Source organism: Canis aureus, chromosome 24, assembly GCF_053574225.1.
Source record: "Canis aureus isolate CA01 chromosome 24, VMU_Caureus_v.1.0, whole genome shotgun sequence".
NCBI lineage: Eukaryota > Metazoa > Chordata > Mammalia > Carnivora > Canidae > Canis > Canis aureus.
In genome coordinates this window covers 4,446,619-4,466,066 of record NC_135634.1, presented here as the reverse complement: position 1 = coordinate 4,466,066, position 19,448 = coordinate 4,446,619, and the positions used below count along the sequence as shown (strand labels likewise).

The window sequence follows — 19,448 nt, the reverse complement described above, 5'->3', positions numbered from 1 at the left end:
TGATATTTGTGGTAGTTATGTTGTATAAAGTTGCTGTAAACACTGAATTAGCACACATATTGAATTAGCTCCTAGGGAAGACAAGCAAGAAAACAAATAAATAAATTTATATAGTTCACATACTGTATATACTGTATAATCTTTAACCCTAAAAGTAACTCACCCATTCTAGATGCCATTCTCTTCATTTTACAAAATAGAAACCAAGATATAGAAGTGTTAAGTGACTTGTCTGAGGCTGTCCCACTAACAGGTGCCAGAGCTGGGATTCAAACTCCATTCAACTGGCTCCAGAGCCAGAACTCCCCACATCACACTGCACTGCCCTTACCATCTCCATCCTCTGGTCATCTCTTCATTAGCGTGAACAAGAAAGGAGAGCATTGTCTTTGACCTCAGCTGAAAATGAGTGCTTTGAACAGCCTAAATATTTTACTGTCCTGAGCATGTTCATGGGTTATCACAAAAGTGATAGGAATATTGATTTTGGGGTTCACAAATAAATTTTGGAAAGCAGGTGAATTCACAATTATAGGATCTTTGAAAAGTGAAGGTTGAATATACATGAGAGCATAAATGCAGAGATTCACATACATACAATTATATGCAGTTTTAGGAGGGTGGAAGTGGGGAAGGGCAGGGTATCAGGATGGCAGACAATGGTCTCTGAACTCTTTCATTCTGCCTTAAATTGGATGTTGGTAAGATTTTTTGATCATTTTTCAGATCTCTGACTTATGTCCTGACTATGTCTAAATGGCTAATTGACTATTTGTGGGTCAAAAATGAAGCAATCTGTTGGCTAACAGAGTTACAAAATCAGGGTCATATATATATATATATATAATTATTTAGTTGTCTTTTATATAGCCTCACATCTCAAGTTAAGCAAATGTTGGTAGATTTGGTCAGTCATATTGATATAATTTGAATCACAAAGGATAGAAGACTTTCAGTAGCTGTCATACCTTTACTTTCTTATTTCTTTATTTGAGGTCATTAAAGGTCTATATAAGATGATTCCAACTATTTCCATAGCTCAGTTTGAGAAATGAGGTAATGACATTTGGCAGAAACATTAAAGCTATACTAACTTCATACAACTGCTAACTCTCAGAATATTATTCCAGACAACTTGGACATAGGAAGCAATTGGAAGAACTCAATGAATCACACAACTGGAGCTGGTGAAAGTTTCTCAAGGTGGAAAATCATTTAGGTGTAAAATCTATTGTTTTAGATTTTTTTCCCTCATCCTTGTATCCTTCACTTAATACTTTTGAAAAAGAGAATTATTTTTGGAACAAGACTTTTTTCACTAAATGTTTATTCTTTCTAGAATGTGTTGGCTGTAATTTGAATGGATGAATGAATGAATGAATGAATGACTTTGCTGGCTTGTTATTTTAAAAGTAAAAACATTGCCATGGCAATGTATAAATCATAAGGAATAGAATACCATTTTTAACCTGTAGGTTGAGTATTTAATAATTTAATTTTATTTAGTAAACATTCATTCAATATTTGAGGGACATTTCTAGACATTAGGGATATTGAAAATTAATAATGTGTTGTCTCTGGCTTTCAGGGATTTACATTCCAGTGAGATGATTGTAGAAACTGCTCTGTAGAGTATGGTAAGTGCTCTATTGGTATCACAAGCCAATATATCTCTCTTTTTTTTTCTATATGTAGAGCCAGTATATCTCATATGAGCTATAGTAGCAGCTAAAGCCATGGATAAAGTTTCACAGAGAACTTTAAAAAATTCATGAGGCATAGAAGGGAAAGTTGGTTTAGATGGGAGGCATTTTAGACAAAGGGAACAACATTTAAAAAACACAAAGCATAAAAGGTACTGTGTTTGGGATTATGCACTATAATGTTATGATACATGAGGAGGAGTTTTTATAGGAGATGAAACTGGAAAAAATAAGTTGGGGTAAAATTGAAAGTAGTTTTAACAGCCATATTAAGAAGTATAAATTTAATCTAAAGCAACATGAAGACCTCAAAGATCTTTAAACGATAGTGGACCCAGTCCTATATTTTTTTTTGGAGATAATTCTAATGATATTGTAAGGGATGGATTCAAAAGAGGAAAACTAGGAACAAGGAGACCAGTTTTGAGGCTGTTACACTGTTCAGTAGGAGAGGATGAGGATCTCAGCTAGGGCTATTCTAAAGGAAATAAAGAAAAGGGAACAGATGGGAGAGAAATTGTTCACATAGAATTGTCTGGGAGCAATAATGGTCTATCATAGTAATGAGAGGCTGAGGAACCAGGGAATATTTGAAAAAGCATTCATAATAGAAGCCATTTGACTGAGTAAGGGCAAGAAGATGCAAAGTGTAGTTTTGTTTGTTTTGGTTGAGAAAGAAGGACAGTTTTCACTTTTTTTTTAGAAAGACAAATTTTGTTTTTGTGGTTTTAAGATTGGGTCAAAAAGTGCTCCGAGAGAGAAGGATTAGAATAAGTAGGGGAAAAAGACATCAAGCAACCCCTCTTGGTCTCTCGTTAGCTGTAGATTGGTCCAGGCCATACAGAAGTGTATGAGCAACAGTCTAGAATCAATGTTCAATTGGTCTATTTGGCACATGTATTTCTGCGATTTTTTTTTTTTATCATAATACCTTGCTATTGGCCTGTATTGGCCTTTATTTGCTGTTTTCTCTTACCTGGTTCTGGCCTAGTCTACTTCATCACCTATGACTTCTCTCCTTGAAGTCTGTTTACATTAATCTGATTATAGTGAGCTGGATGAGAAAAATGAAATTTATTAGGAGAGTACAGAGGTGTTTCATAGAACTCAAAGGCAGGCAGGAGAATCCTTACTTACTAGACTTTGTGTATCTGCAACTTTTTTTGTCTCTGCAGAACGGAGCCAGTGTGATAGGTAGAAGATGCCAACCCACAGTACCCAAGTTTCATGTATATGTAGTCTAGTTACATGAAAAAAAAACTACTTTCTCTCAGCCAGTTCCAAAAAATCAATCTCAGAACTTTTTGTAATCTAGTCACCTCTTAGTCTTCTAACAGTAGAGATATTGTTCTAATTCTGTAGAAAATGATATGTTTTCATTGGAATAATGATCTAAAATATAGATTAATTACAACCTGGGATTCTAGGCTTTCCTGTAACTAATACATTGAAAATAAGTCTTTTATTTGTCCACATGAACCTAAAGTAACAAAGAAATTTCTTCTAAGAGTCTCTAGTACCCTGTGCTGTGGCCAGGCTACAAGGTTCAGTTAAATGACTGATGTATTTGTCCACAATAATTGGTGATGTTTGTGATGTTTGCTAGGTCTCAACAGGACACCTTGATTTGAGACTGAGACTGAATTTCAGAATTTTCCCCATCTATCCCTTTCTGTCATAACTTGGCTCATGTATCAGATGGTTATAGACATATGGACTTCAAACTCTAATATCTCCTATATGCAGTTTCTTTCAACTCATAAAAAAAACAAAGAAACTGGGAGTAGGAGAAAACTTCTGGGATAACTTAAGTTTGAGGAAGGAGGAGGCCTCGTTTCATCATATCAGGGACATATTACCAGAGGTCACAAGGCAATAAGTCAATTATTACAGTTAACTTGTATTTATGTAAAATATAAGTAAACAATAGTATTAGAAATGATGTTTGGGAAACAACTTTGCAATCTCCTTAAAAAATAGGTTGGTAGATATAATTTGCCATTAAAATAAGGGGACTGGCACCATAGTATAGAGCCTCTTCCTTTTTTGACAAGTCAAGTCTCATAATGCAGAAAATTAACAATATTATAAAATTAAAAGTCAATACATAAGTCAACAGATACTTGTACCTGATAAAAGGACAGAAGAAAATCAATCCTTAGACATACTTTTAAGTTCCTTATATGCTATATATTTATATTTTATTGATTGAGTTTATCTCCACACTCCACTTACGCTATCCTGATCCCAAATGGAAAGAGAAAGGATACAAAAGATGAACTACTTGCAGGGAGATCTGATCTGACTCATCCACAAAGTCACAGATGCTTTAGTCTGGATAAGCCTTTTAATATGGCAGAAACTTTTTGTGCTGTGATTCTGGTTTTGTTTATTTATAAAATGTCCAAACGGATGTCCAGTGATGTGACTAATGATGTGTCAGCACCAGCTTCATGACATGCAGAGGCAGGCCCCCTGTCAAGAACACAGGTCCTTTGGGGAGACCATGGAGGGTTTCTTGCTTCCTAAAAGGCCTGGAGGTGGCTCACATTGCTCTTACCATCCTTTTTCCCCCACCTCAGGTAAGTTCAGGAAACCACACCCAATTTCTGAGGAACTGAGTGAAGGTGACAAACAGGCAGTGGAAATCTGGCTTTGCAGCTAGGTATTGTGTTGTGCATGCTTTGGGTGAAGTCCACCTTTGGCCATTTACAAGGACAATTGAATTTAGAGGAGAAAGTGTATTTCAAATTTTACATTTGAAAGTTACATTAACTTAGGTGCCAGGGTGGCTCTGTTGGTTAAACGTCTGCCTTTGGCTCAGCTCATGATCCCAAGGTCCAGCCCTGCATTGGGCTCCCTGCTTAGGGAGGAGTCTGCTTCTCCTCCTCCCTCTGTCTGTCCTCCTCCTGGTGGTGCTCTCTTTCTTTCTCTTTGTCATTAAATCTTTAAAAAAAAATTAAAAGGTCACATTAACTTAAAAGCAGATGCCCTTGCATACTTTCCTTGAATTTCAAGAATACAACCGACAAATCAGAACAATCAGAACTGAAGAAACAAGAGCACGGCGTGAACACGGGGAAGCAAAAGAAAGCAAGAAAGTATGCGACCATGAAGCGAATGCTTAGTCTCTGAGATCAGAGGCTTAAAGAGAAGGATAGATTAAAACCTAATAAAAAAGAAAAGAAAGATCCCACTGCACTCAAGGAAAGAGAAGTCCCCCAACATCCTTCCTGCGTATTCTTCCAATATAACACACAGCTGGGCCCACCTTACCACATCCTGGTTGATACCAACTTTATCAACTTTTCCATTAAAGCCAAACTTGACTTAATACAGTCAATGATGGACTGTCTGTATGCCAAGTGTATCCCTTGTATAACTGACTGTGTAATGGCTGAAATTGAGAAACTGGGGCAAAAATATCGAGTGGCTCTAAGGATTGCCAAGGATCCAAGATTTGAACGATTGCCATGCACACACAAAGGAACCTATACAGATGACTGCTTAGTACAGAGAGTAACTCTGCACAAGTGTTACACTGTGGCCACAGGACCTTAAACAAAGGATCCAGAAGATCCCTGGAGTTCCCATCATGTACATTTATTTCTCTTTTTTTATTTATTTATTAATAGAGAGAGAGAGAGGCAGAGACACAGGCAAAGGGAGAAGCAGGCTCCATGCGGGGAGCGGAGCCTGACGTGGGACTCGATTCCGGGTCTCTAGGATCACACACTGGGCTGCAGGCAGCAACTAAACTGCTGTGCCACCAGGGCTGCCCCCATCATGTACATTTCTAACCATAGGTACAACACTGAGCAGATGCCAGATGATTATGGAGCCCCTCAGTTCTAATTCTTAAAAGATAGAGTTTTTCTGCCTTCTTATCCCAACTTTTTCTGTTGCCAGTTCATATTAGCAATATGCTATAGTATGAATTACTCTTCTTACCCATTTGCTCTGTTACGAGCTGAGTATGGTTAAATATACTCATTTTTTGATGTTTTGAAATCAGTATTTTGTATCATTTTAAGTATTGTTGCATCTTTCTATAAATCGGATGATTGCTTGTATAATTTGATGGTTGTTTTATATTGATTTACTCAACAAACATTTATTAAAGTTATATTAGGTACTTAAAAAGAACAATCAGAACTGGAATTATATAACATTCATTCGTTAATTTATTTATTCAACAAGGATTCAGTGCTTTCTATGTGTTAAGCTGTGCCATTTCCCGGGGCTATAATAACAATACAGAATGAGGGATCCTGACTTAGACAGAAATGATTAGGAAACACCATGCAAATGATAGCTAGGAGATACCTAGTAAAGAGACAGAAGATAGAGCAAAGAACTCCAGGCAGAGGACCTGATGAAGAGTCAAAGATGGGAAAGGTCATAGGGGATGAAAGAACTAAAGACCAGAAATAATTGGAGTAGCAAAAGCAAAAGTGGGGAGATGGGATAGGTGAGGCAAGAGAGGTGGGCAGATCATGCAGTTTGCTGTTGATCATTTGAGGATTGTGGTTTCTTAATCGAAGAACAATGTGAAGCCATGGAAAGATTTTCGGTAGTATATTGTCTATTTGCAGGATAATTGTTTAAAAAAATAAAATCATGATTTTCATACAAATATAAAATAAACGCATGTCAGAGATATTATTTAATCATTAATTAATGATGTTCCAAGTGATTCAAAGGAGAATCCAAAAGCAGATATATATATATATATATATATATATATATATATATATATATATATACATACACCCATAGACTATCAGGAATGCTGAAATGCCATATTATAGTCATCGAGGAGTCAATTCAGCTTACATTCAGCTTGTGAAGTTTGGATCAGCGGGACTCTATCCTGAGCCATTTTTCATTTCTATGTCTATAATCTTGCTTTGGTTGATCTTATTTACTAACATAACCTTTATGTGCCATCTACCCACTGAATACTATCAAATTCTTAACACTTACAGTAATTCCACTGACTTGTCTTCTGGTTGGTTCAAAATTAAGGTGTAGCAAACAGAAATTGTGATCACTGTTTCCTTCTCCATATGCCAGTGGCTCTCCCCCCAGATCTCCCTAATTTTGTCCACAGTACTTCTATGCATTTGGAAAGTCATGCCAGAAAGAAGAAGCCATCTCCAATGCCCCTCTCTCCTCTACTTCATATCAAATCTAGCACACACATACACTTCTTTCCATACCCTTTCCCACTGTTCTGATTCACAACAGTATTGTCTCTTCAGTGTAGTCCATTTTCTTTTCTTGATATATAATTCATATATCATTAAATTCACTCCATTAAAGTATACAATTGAGTGGTTTTTATTGTATTCACATTTCTGTGCAACCACCCTCAAAGTCTAAGTTTAGAACATTTTCATCACCCTAAAAATAAATTCCTAATGCATTAGCCGTCACTCTGCATATCCATCCCTACTCTCTCCTAGCCTCAGGCACCAATAATCTTTTTTTTTTTGCACTTAAAAATTTTATTTACATTCTAATAATTAACATACAATGTATTCCTGGTTTCAGAGGTAGAGGTCCATAATTCATCTGTCTTATATAACACCCAGTGCTCATTACATCAAGTGTCCTCCCTAATATCCATCACCCAGTTATCCCATCCCCCCATCCTCCTCCCCTCCCACAACCCTCAGTATTCTTTCTTTCTTTTGTGTGTGTATTTTTTTATTGGAGTTCGATTTGCCAACATATACAATAACTACCAGTGCTCATCCCGTCAAGTGCCCCCCTCAGTGCCCATCACTTAGTCACCCCATCCCCCCACCCACCTCCCCTTCCACTACCCCTTGTTCATTTCCCAGAGTTAGGAGACTCCACTGTTCTGTCACCCTCACTGATATTTCCCACTCATTTTCTCTGCTTTCCCCTTTATCCCCTTTCACTATTTTTTTATATTCCCCAAATGAATGAGACCATAAAATGTTTGTCCTTCTCCGATTGACTTACTTCATTCAGCATAATACCCTCCAGTTCTATGTGGATACATTGAAGCAAATGGTGGGTATTTGTCATTTCTAATGGCTGAAAAATAGTTCATTGTATATATAGACCACAGCTTCTTCATCCATTCATCTTTCATTGGACACCGAGGCTCCTTCCACAGTTTGGCTATTGAGGACATTGCTGCTATAAACATTGGGGTGCAGATGTCCTGCCATTTCACTGCATCTGTATCTTTGGGGTAAATCCCCAACAGTGCAATTGCTGGGTCATAGGGCAGCTCTATTTTTAACTCTTTGAGGAACCTCCACACAGTTTTCCAGAGTGGCTGCACCAGTTCACATTCCCACCAACAGTGCAGGAGGGTTCTCCTCTCTCCACATCCTCACCAACATGTGTTGTTTCCTGTCTTGTTAATTTTCACCATTCTCACTGGTGTGAGGTGGTATCTCATTGTGGTTTTGATTTGTATTTCCCTGATGGCAAGTGATGCGGAACATTTTCTCATGTGCTTGTTGGCCATGTGTATGTCTTCTTTGGTGAAATTTCTGTTCATGTCCTTTGCCCATTTCATGATTGGATTGTTTGTTCCTTTGCTGTTGAGTTTAATAAGTTCTTTATAGATCTTGGATACTAGCCCTTTATCTGATACGTCATTTGCAAATATCTTCTCCCATTCTGTAGGTTGTCTTTTAGTTTTCTTGACTGTTTCTTTTGCTGTGCAGAAGCTTTTAATCTTGATTAAGTCCCAATAGTTCATTTTTGCTTTTGTTTCTCTTGCCTTCATAGATGTATCTTGCAAGAAGTTGCTGTGGCTGAGTTCAAAAAGGGTGTTGCCTGTGTTCTCTTCTAGGATTTTGATGGATTCTTGTCTCACATTTAGATCTTTCATCCATTTTGGGTGTATCTTTGTGTCTGGTGTAAGAGAATGGTCTAGTTTCATTCTTCTGCATGTGGCTGTCCAATTTTCCCAGCACCATTTATTGAAGAGACTGTCCTTTTTCCAGTAGATATTCTTTCCTGCTTTGTCGAATATTAGTTGACCATAGAGTTGAGGGCCCATTTCTGGGTTCTGTATTCTGTTCCATTGATCTATGTGTCTGTTTTTGTGCCAATACCATTCTGTCTTGATGATCACAGCTTTATAGTACAACTTGAAATCCGGCATTGTGATGTCCCGGCTCTGGTTTTCTTTTTCAATAGTCCCCTGGCTATTTGGGGTCTTTTCTGATTCCACACAAATCTTAAGATTATTTTTTCCAACTCTCTGAAGAAAATCCATGGTATTTTGATAGGGATTGCATGAAATGTGTAAATAGGCACCAATAATCTACCGTCTGTTTTTGTACATTTGCTTATCCTGGCCATTTCATATAAATGGAACTCTATAATATGTGATCCTGTGTTATTGACTCCTTTCATTTAGGATAGTGTTTCAAGGTTCATCCACATTGTACTGTGTATCAGTACTTAATTACTTTGTATAGGTGAATAATACTCCATTGGATGGATACAACACATTTTACATGTTCATTCATCACTTAATAGACATTTGGGATATTTTCACTTTTGACTATTTTGAATAATGCTGCTGTGAACATTTGCTTACATATTTCTGTGTGAACATTTGTTTTCATTTGTATTGGATATAGATCTTGAAGTGGAATTGTTGGGTGATATGGTAACCCTATGTTTAACTTTTTGAGGAACTGCTAAATTCTGTAACAAAATCACCACCAGATTTGCATTCCTAATAGCAGTGTATGAAGGTTCCAATTTCTCTGTCTTTACCAAAACTTGCTATTATTTGATTTTTTATCATAACCATTTAAGATGAGTGAAGATGAATTATAAAGATAAAAACTCATTATAGTTTTGATTTAAATTTTCATAATGATCAATGATGTGAACACTTTTTTCATTTGCTTATTGGCCATTTATATGTCTTCTTTGGAGAATATGTGTTGAAATCCTTGACCTACTTTTTAAATAGATAATTAGCGCTTTTTTATTGAGTTGTAAGGATTCTTTATATGTTATGACTACAAGGTTTTTATCAGATACATGACCTGCAAGTATTTTGTCCCATTCTGTGGACTGTTTTTTTTCACTTTCTTGTTGGTTTTCATTTGCAGGACAGAAGTTTTAAAATTTTGAATACTCCAACATAATTTTCTTTTGTTTTTTATGCTTTTGGTATTATATCTAAGAAACTATTGCTTAATCCAAAGTTATGAATATTTACTCCAAGTTTTATTATAAAAGTTTTATATACTTAGTTCTTACATTTAGATTAGTGATTCATTCTGAGTTAATTTTAGTTTTAATTTAAAATAAGGATTTATTGTCATTCGTTTGCCTGTGGATATTCATTTGTCCTGGTATTATTTGTTGAAAATGTTATTATTTCCCTGTTGAAATAGTCTTTGTACCCTTTTCAAAAATCAGATGACCCCAAAATGTATGGATTTATTCCAGAACTTTCAGTTCTATTCATTATACTATATGTCTATCTTTATGGCAGTACCATACTGTCTTGATTATTATAGTTTTACGATAAGATTTGAGATTGAAAAGTGTGAGTACTCCAAATTTGTTCTTCTTTATTGATACTATTTTATCAAATTTGTGTCCCTTGCATTTCCGTATAAATTTTAGGACAAATTTGTCAATCTCTGCAGCAAAGACAGATAGGATTTTGATAGAGATTGTGTTAATCTGTGGATCTGTTTGGAGAATATTGTTGCCTTAATAATATTAATTTTTCTGATCATGTGAGGTTTGTTTTCATTTATTTGAATATTCTTTAATTCAAATTGCAAATAAACCTATTAAAATTATGACAATAATGTGATTATCTTTCACATCCTCCAGAATGGTAAATATTATATAATGTCTGGTAACTCTAAGGGTTGGTGAGGATATGGGAAAGGGGTTCAGTTAAGGACTAAAATTAAAGTATAAATTAGCATAATGCAATTGGAGAGCCATTAATCAAAATCTAATAAAATTAAAGATGCACATGCCTTACATTCAGCTAGTATATCTGCCCTAGATGTACCTATCTACCCTTAGGAACTCTCATATGTTACAGAAGAAGGCATGCAAAAAATATTATTGTAGGTTATTAGTAATAAAAAATGGGAAATTATGGAATTACCCATCAATCTAAGGACTAATAAATAAACAGGTTTGTGATTACTGTGGAACACTTCACAAAAAAATGAAATAAAGGGCCAGATGGCTTCCCAGGGGAATTCTATCAAACGTTTAAGGAAGAAACCATACCTATTCTACTAAAGCTGTTTGGAAAGATAGGAAGAGATGGAGTACTTTCAAATTCGTTCTATGAGGCCAGCATCACCTTAATTCCAAAACCAGACAAAGACCCCACCAAAAAGGAGAATTACAGACCAATATCCCTGATGAACATGGATGCAGAAATTCTCAACAAGATACTAGCCAATTAGATCCAACAATACATTAAGAAAATTATTCACCATGACCAAGTAGGATTTATCCCCGGGACACAAGGCTGGTTCAACACTCGTAAAACAATCAATGTGATTCATCATATCAGCAAGAGAAAAACCAAGAACCATATGATCCTCTCATTAGATGCAAAGAAAGCATTTGACAAAATACAGCATCCATTCCTGATCAAAACTCTTCAGAGTGTAGGGATAGAGGGAACATTCCTCAACATCTTAAAAGCCATCTACGAAAAGCCCACAGCAAATATTATTCTCAATGGGGAAGCACTGGGAGCCTTTCCCCTAAGATCAGGAACAAGACAGGGATGTCCACTCTCATCACTGCTATTCAGCATAGTACTGGAAGTCCTAGCCTCAGCAGTCAGACAACAAAAAGACATGAAAGGCATTCAAATTGGCAAAGAAGAAGTCAAACTCTCCCTCTTCGCCGATGACATGATACTCTATGTAGAAAACCCAAAAGTCTCCACCCCAAGATTGCTAGAACTCATATAGCAATTTGGTAGCATGGCAGGATACAAAATCAATGCCCAGAAATCAATGGCATTTCTATACACTAACAATGAGACTGAAGAAAGAGAAATTAAGGAGTCAATCCCATGTACAATTGCACCCAAAAGCATAAGATACCTAGGAATAAACCTAACCAAAGAGGTAAAGGATCTATACCCTAAAAACTATAGAACACTTCTGAAAGAAATTGAGGAAGACACAAAGAGATGGAAAAATGTTCCATGCTCATGGATTGGCAGAATTAATATTGTGAAAATGTCAGTGTTACCCAGGGCAATTTACACGTTTAATGCAATCCCTATCAAAATACCATGGGCTTTCTTCATAGAGTTAGAACAAATTATTTTAAGATTTGTGTGGAATCAGAAAAGATCCCGAATAGCCAGGGAATTTTTAAAAAAGAAAACCATGTCTGGGGGCATCACAATGCCAGATTTCAGGTTGTACTACAAAGCTGTGGTTATCAAGACAGTGTGGTACTGGCACAAAAACAGACACATAGATCAATGGAACAGAATAGAGAACCCAGAAGTAGACCCTGAACTTTATGGTCAACTAATATTCGATAAAGGAGGAAAGACTATCCACTGGAAGAAAGACAGTCTCTTCAATAAATGGTGCTGGGAATATTGCACATCCACATGCAGAAGAATGAAACTAGACCACTCTCTTTCACCAGACACAAAGATAAACTCAAAATGGATGAAAGATCTAAATGTGAGACAAGATTCCATCAAAATCTGGAACTGGAGGTTATTATGCTGAGTGAAGTAAGTCAATCGGAGAAGGACAAACAGTGTATGTTCTCATTCATTTGGGGAATATAAATAATAGTGAAAGGGAATATAAGGGAAGGGAGGAGAAATGTGTGGGAAATATCAGAAAGGAAGACAGAACATAAAGACTCCTAACTCTGGGAAACGAACTAGGGGTGATGGAAGGGGAGGAGGGCGGGGGGGTGGGGGTGAATAGGTGACGGGCACTGAGGGGGGCACTTGATGGGATGAGCACTGGGTGTTATTCTGTATGTTGGTAAATTGAACACCAATAAAAAATAAATTTATTATTTTTATTTTTTTTTAATATTAAATCTTCTTTTTTATTTTTTATTTTTATTTATTTATGATAGTTACAGAGAGAGAGAGAGAGGCAGAGACACAGGCAGAGGGAGAAGCAGGCTCCATGCACCGGAAGCCCGACGTGGGATTCGATCCCGGGTCCCCGGGATCGCGCCATGGGCCAAAGGCAGGCGCCAAACCGCTGCGCCACCCAGGGATCCCAAAATAAATTTATTATTAAAAAAAAGAATATAATTCTTGTAGTTGATCCATTTTTTTCTAGTTACTGCAGTTAGAATTTTGGCTTGCTGCCACCTACAATATTCTATTCCAAAGTGGAAATCCTATGGCATAATTTTGGATTGTGTTCCTAGAAATCCATACTCTAGTCAGGTTCTATAGCCTTCTCAATGTTCTTTTAAGCCACAGAAAATCTCTTTATAGCTCTTCTTCTCTTCCCCACTCCTTCCTCCCACCCTACCTGTGCCTGTTGAGGCAGAATCTACTGTTGCTCATGACAAAGAAACTTGACTATTACAATAGAGGTTGAGGATGGGAAAAGAAAATAATGAGAAAAGTCACTGATCATAAGAAGACTGAGGTTGGTATAAGGAAGTTGTAGACATTTCAGTACTGGAAGGAAACTGAAGTCTGTTATTGTCAGCAGCACATGAGTCTAACTTTAAGTAGACTGAGTAGGAATTACTGCATCTTTATGCATACTACTTTAGGGTATGCAGTGACCAGGTAGGTCAGAGTACATCTTAGCGGGTACAGTGAGAACAGGGATCACTGCTCTGACTAAATGGGTTGAGTCATGCAGTCAGAGGAAATGATGAGGACCAGTCACTTCCTACCCTTTGCTGATAGGAAATGTAAGTTTTTCTCATACCTAAAGGCCATGTTGGGAAGCAGGAGTTAGAGAAATGAGTATTCTGAATAGACTATTTTCAAATAAAGCCACTAGGATACATTTAGCTGGCAAAATTGGAAAGTCAGATTGAGGTCCAAGATGAAATAAGTAATTTAAAATATAGAAAATCATATTTCTACATGTCTGAGTGTATAGACTGTAAGTTTCAACCCCTTGGTAGTACATGGTGAGACATTGTCTAATGTCGGTGCAGGAATATATATGTAACTTTAGCTATGGTAGACAAGAACTAAAAATTCAGTTCAAGGTTATCAAATATGTATAATCTTAATCATAGATTTTACTAACAAAAACTGTGGTTTTTTTTTTTTTTTGCCAAATTGCATTTTATCTGAAAAGGTAATACAGAAATATTTGTTTACTGTGAAGTGAATGATTACAGAAAACATTGCAAAGCCTATCCTTTGATAACTTTCCATGTAAGGAATGCACAAACTCTAAGAATACTTGCAATTTTCATAATTATTGCTTTCTGTCATTGAAAAAGCAAACTTGGAATTTTCTTTGTCTGCCTCATCACCAAAAAAGCTGATAAAAATGACAACAGATAATCTTCCATTGATTTAAAATTTTCAATCTTTCACTGAATTAAAAAAAAGGGAGAGAGAAAGCTAGTAAGATATCACCTCCTTATTTACTAAGAAGTTATCAACAAAATAGGCCCTAAATGAAAATATCAAAGCTCTTTTGTTTGAGCTTTTCAAGAGAATAGAGAAATATTTCATATTAGTGAGTGAAGGTTTATTGTAAATGTAACCTGTTTATTAAATGAACTGGACTTAATGGTGTACAACTAGAAAATAACTGTCTCTCCCTGCCCCACCCCAGCTTCAAATATACTGCATCACATCTCCCTTCCCACACCTGAATGACAGCTCAGGAATATCTCATAATCTTTTATTAACTTTTAGCCTTGAGGATTTTCTTAATTTCTAATAACATACCAAGAATGTATTATTATACTAATATACTAATTATATATCCAGCTCAGACTAAAGTTTTAATATCATACTCAGTTCAAAGATTCTGCCTCTTTACTTTTTTTTTTTTTTTAAGATTTTAATTTATTCATGAGAGACACACACAGAGAGAGAGAGGCAGAGACAGGAAGAGGGAGAAGCAGGCACCCTGCAGGGGGACTCAATCCCAGGACCACAGGATCACAACCTGAGCCAAAGGCAGATGCTCAGTCACCGAGCCACCCAGCTCCAACTTCCACTGTTTCTTTTCACACAGCTCCATCTTCCACTCTTGCACAGCCAGATCTGGGGCCCAAAGATTAATAATAATGGTCTCTTCCTGCATCTCTTCTTACTACTCCACTTTCTAGTTCATCCAGAGTCTAGGCAAAGAGAATGGAAGTTAGAGGAAAAGGGATAACACCTTTTACTTAGCTGGGGCTCTTCCTCCTTTGGCTCACACTCATTTCTTTATGATAGGAGTCCAAATACTTTCTCTTCAGTGTGATGTATTACTAGGTTTTTCTTAGTCACTCCCTTTTCAACCTTAACCTCCATACTAATGCATTCCCTGATGCAGGCAGTACAGTTTATGGCTAACTTACTGTAATATCCTTTCAGAACCAGCCCTATTGGGTAACTCTTGAGTCTTTTACAGTGGAATTTCCTGCTTATCACCTACTTTTTTGGGGCAGGGTCTCTCAAGACATTTGAGGTACTTTTGGAAGTGTCTACCTGCCATTTAGCTTTGAGAAAGAGAGGAATATTTAGAAAACTAGGAAAGTACTTTGGCATGAAAGGAACTCTTAAAGTAGATTTAGATTAGCAGCAATTAAGATTCCACATTAATTTTTTGGGAATCAAAAAACAAGTCCATTTTAGTCTTTCTACTTAATTTTCAGTTCTAAGATCGAAATATTTCTTTATCTGTAGTTTAGAAACTTTTACATTGCTTATATAGAGTTGTTGAATCAGTATATTGTACACATGAAATTAATATAACACTGATAACTAAACTAGAATTAAAATAAAGATAAAAAACTGAATTTAAAATGAGAATGCATGCCAAGGAGAAAATTTTTAAAGATTATTCAATATTACATGGTTTGTATTAGTAACAGTAGAAGAAATACTGCATAGGCCCGTAAATTAGGAATGCTTCAATAAATTACAGCCATTCAGGGGATCCCTGGGTGGCTCGGCGGTTTAGCACCTGCCTCGGCCCAGGGTGTTATCCTGGAATCCCGGGATCGAGTCCCACGTCGGGCTCCCTGCGTGGAGCCTGCTTCTCCCTCTGCCTGTGTCTCTGCCTCTCTCTCTCTCTCTCTCTGTCTATCATGAATAAATAAATAAAATCTTAAAAAAAATTACAGCCATTCATTAGATGGAATATTATGTGGCAATTAATAGGACATGTATATTTAGTTCCTTGAAAAGGATCTCTGAAACTTTTAAAAATATGTAGAAGAGATATATAATGTAAATTTAATCTATCTTTAAATCTGTAAAAAAAAAAAAAAAAAGGTTGGGGTAGGAGAGAAAAATGCAAAATTGGCCTAAAATCTAAGAGAATTGCAAGTAGTCTGCATTTTTCTTGGAAGAATGGGAAATATGCTTAAGTCTTAAGAAATTTTTGATATGTGTACATGGATTTAAAATATTTCACTTAAAACATTATATGGTCTCAAAAAAAAAACATTATATGGTCTCATTCATTTGGGGAATATAAAAAATAGTGAAAGGGAATAAAGGGGAAAGGAGAGAAAATGAGTGAAAAATATCAGTGAGGGTGACAGAACATGAGAGACATCTAACTCTGGGAAACGAACAAAGAGTAGTGGAAAGGGAGGTGGGCAGGGGGGGTTGGAGTGACTGGGTGATGGGCACTGAGGGGGGCACTTGACGGGATGAGCACTGGTAGTTATGCTATATGTTGGCAAATTGAACTCAATAAAATAAAATAAAATAATAAAATAAAATAAATAAAATATAAAATAAAATAATAAAAAATAAAAAATAAAATAATAAAATAAAATAATAAAATAAAATAAAATAAAAATATTTCTACTTAATAAACTCACTTTTTGTTTCCTTTTTCACTTTTTTTATTTTTTTAAAGATGTTATTTATTCATGACAGACTCACAGAGAGAGAGAGAAGGAGAGAGAGAGAGGGAGAGAGGGAGGCAGAGACACAGGCAGAGGGAGAAGCAGGCTGCATGCAGGGAGCCTGACGCGGGTCTCAATCCCGGGTGTCCAGGATCACACCCCGGGCTGAAGGCAGCGCTAAACCGCTGGGCCACCGGGACTGCCCGCATTTTTCACTTTTAGACCTTGAAGAATTATAAATAATAGGTGACAGTGGGGGTAAATAAAGTTAAAATTATCTGACAGAGAGTTTCACCTCAGTCATTATTGTTTCCTTTGGACAATTATCATACCCCCTCAAATTCCATCTTTATTGCTACAAGGCACTTTTGCATATTTTTTCCTCAAAAATTATGCTGCATAGAATAAGTCTGAAAGAAGAGTATCTGTTATACTCAACTTTGAGGCAGACTACATGTATAAAACTTTCCTGTGGTAAAGCCAGATACAAATACAGAGTGATTAACAGAAATGAGAAACACAGAACTTGACCACATGTATGGAGTTTCTCCTTTCCTGTGGGAATTTATTTAAGCAGGTGATATCTTTTTTGGAAAAAAATCCTTCCACAGTATGAAATGCATTTATCATTCATGTGTCATGGAGACTGTTTACTTGGGCAAGAAATTCTTTTGAGAAATTCAGACTCTAGAACAAAATAAACAACTTAAAATTGAAAAATATGCCAAAGGTTGTCTTTTACTTTTTAAAAAATTGTATGCTTAATTTTACTAGCCTTGGAAATATGTGAGTGTATATATACACTATGCTTAATTGTTCAGTACTTTTGCATATGAACATTTTTCTTTCTAATAAACTTAAAGAACATTTTAATATCCATAAAAAGAAATAGTAATTTGCAATATTCTATAGCCTTATTTCTTTCAACTTGAACATAATATGTCTTTAACACCCACTCCAATGCTATAATGAAAATAATATTAATTATAACTCAAATTCTTGAATGCTTTCTGTATGCTAGGAGGTTGTTCATAACAATTTACATATATTCAATAATATCTTGACAGTAACTATGAAGTAGATGCAAGTAGATGCTAATATTATTTCTGGGTTTTTCAGCTGAGAAAAATGAGGAATGGAGAAAATTTCTCAGGGTCACTGAGAGGGCTAGTGTGACTGAGCCTGTAGTGGAACCAAGCTACATGTCTCCCAATTGTATGTCTTTAAGTTCTACCCTACACTTAAGTTGTAAAATGAGACGTGGATATCAAAAACATTCTGATTAATCAGAGTCAATAATAGTCAGTAGGTATATATTAGGTTTTTTGCTTTAATTTCCACTTTTCATTGGAATTTACACTTTATTTTGATTATTTATTGTTATGGCAACTTTGAGACAAGGCACAGAAAATAAAGTGAAGAACTACAGGAGCACAGTAAAAGCAAGGATTGACAAAGTTATCTCAGGGACTGTTAGCACCACTTATTAAAAATACTTCTTATTCTGACTTATGGAGATTCTGATTTGGTAGGTTTGGGATGTGATATAGTTATATATCTAAATGTTAAATCTCCCCTGGAGGTCTGGGTATGATTTAGATCAAAGAATTCTAAATCAAAATTTTCTGAGTTGTTACATGGTTATTATTTCAGTTTCTGAATTTTATATTATTAAACTGTAATCCAAAGTTTTACATTTTAACTCATTTTTTAAAATTTAATTAAATTTATTAAATTGGAGCCTTTTCCATGAAGGGACCAATGTAGTTTTGCCTTAGAGAGAGCAATGGTTTAATGGAAGTATATAGTTTTTATTTCCTCTATTCAAAGCTGCCTTTATTTTCTTTTCATCCTTATGTTTCTGAAAGTGCATACCTATTACAGTTGAAGGCTATGTGTAAAGCATATTTCTCTACTTTTCATTATTATTAAATCAGTAATCATTTTGACTTAGGGAAACAGACTGATCCTACTTCCTGTACAGTGCACTTCCTCCCAAGAAATGTAGAAACTCTGCATAATATTTGGGTAGGGAGGCAGAGTTACAAGAGCTGGAGACTTTTGAAGCTATGGTCAGTGATTCAAGAGGTTGAGGTTGCATCTTTGGGGCAGTAATGAAACCCAATCCAGATATATTACAAAGTCATCACTCCAAATGGCCAGTCTAAGGGGGAATAGAAACACAAAAGCCAGTCTGGGTTAAGAGAATATCTAATACAGACAGGAAACCTGGGACTAAAAGAATTTTCTGAGTAGCTAAGGATTGTTAAAAGTTGATTTTATCAGGTATACCCACAAGCTTAGCTCTGGATGAAAAGAAAGTCCTGATATAAGTCAGAACTCCGTCTAGAGGGTTGTCTTTGCAAAGATGGAGAAGATGAATTGCAATGAATTGTATTGATAAGAATTACTAACCACCTTTTTATTTGTTTCATATAGAAACCAACAACCGCTGTTAAAAGTATAATTGAACAGGATAGTGCTCATATTCATTTATTCATATATATTCATAAATTGCTTCCATTCCTCAGTGATAGAAGAGTCAGAAGTGAATTCTGAGCCAATGGAAATTTGTTTTCTGTGTCATCAATATTTTATTGATGCAAATGATTTTCACATTGCAAGGGGCTGTGTGTGGCCCCTATAACCCATAATACCTAGTGTTTCCAGGTAGAGAGAACAAATTCTTTC

General features: G+C 36.0%; 1 protein-coding gene and 1 pseudogene across 1 annotated transcript in view; both read left to right on the top strand.

The window, feature by feature from the left end:
• The window catches only part of LOC144296591 (uncharacterized), a 429,705-nt gene that overhangs the window by 121,076 nt on the left and 289,181 nt on the right, over nucleotides 1-19,448 (top strand). The window contains exons 4-5 of the mRNA XM_077869690.1: nucleotides 1,131-1,203; nucleotides 1,589-1,637. The gene's annotated coding sequence lies outside the window, so the exon portion shown is untranslated. The remainder of the gene's footprint in view (nucleotides 1-1,130; nucleotides 1,204-1,588; nucleotides 1,638-19,448) is intronic.
• On the top strand, nucleotides 4,680-6,467 carry LOC144295677 (rRNA-processing protein FCF1 homolog; annotated as a pseudogene).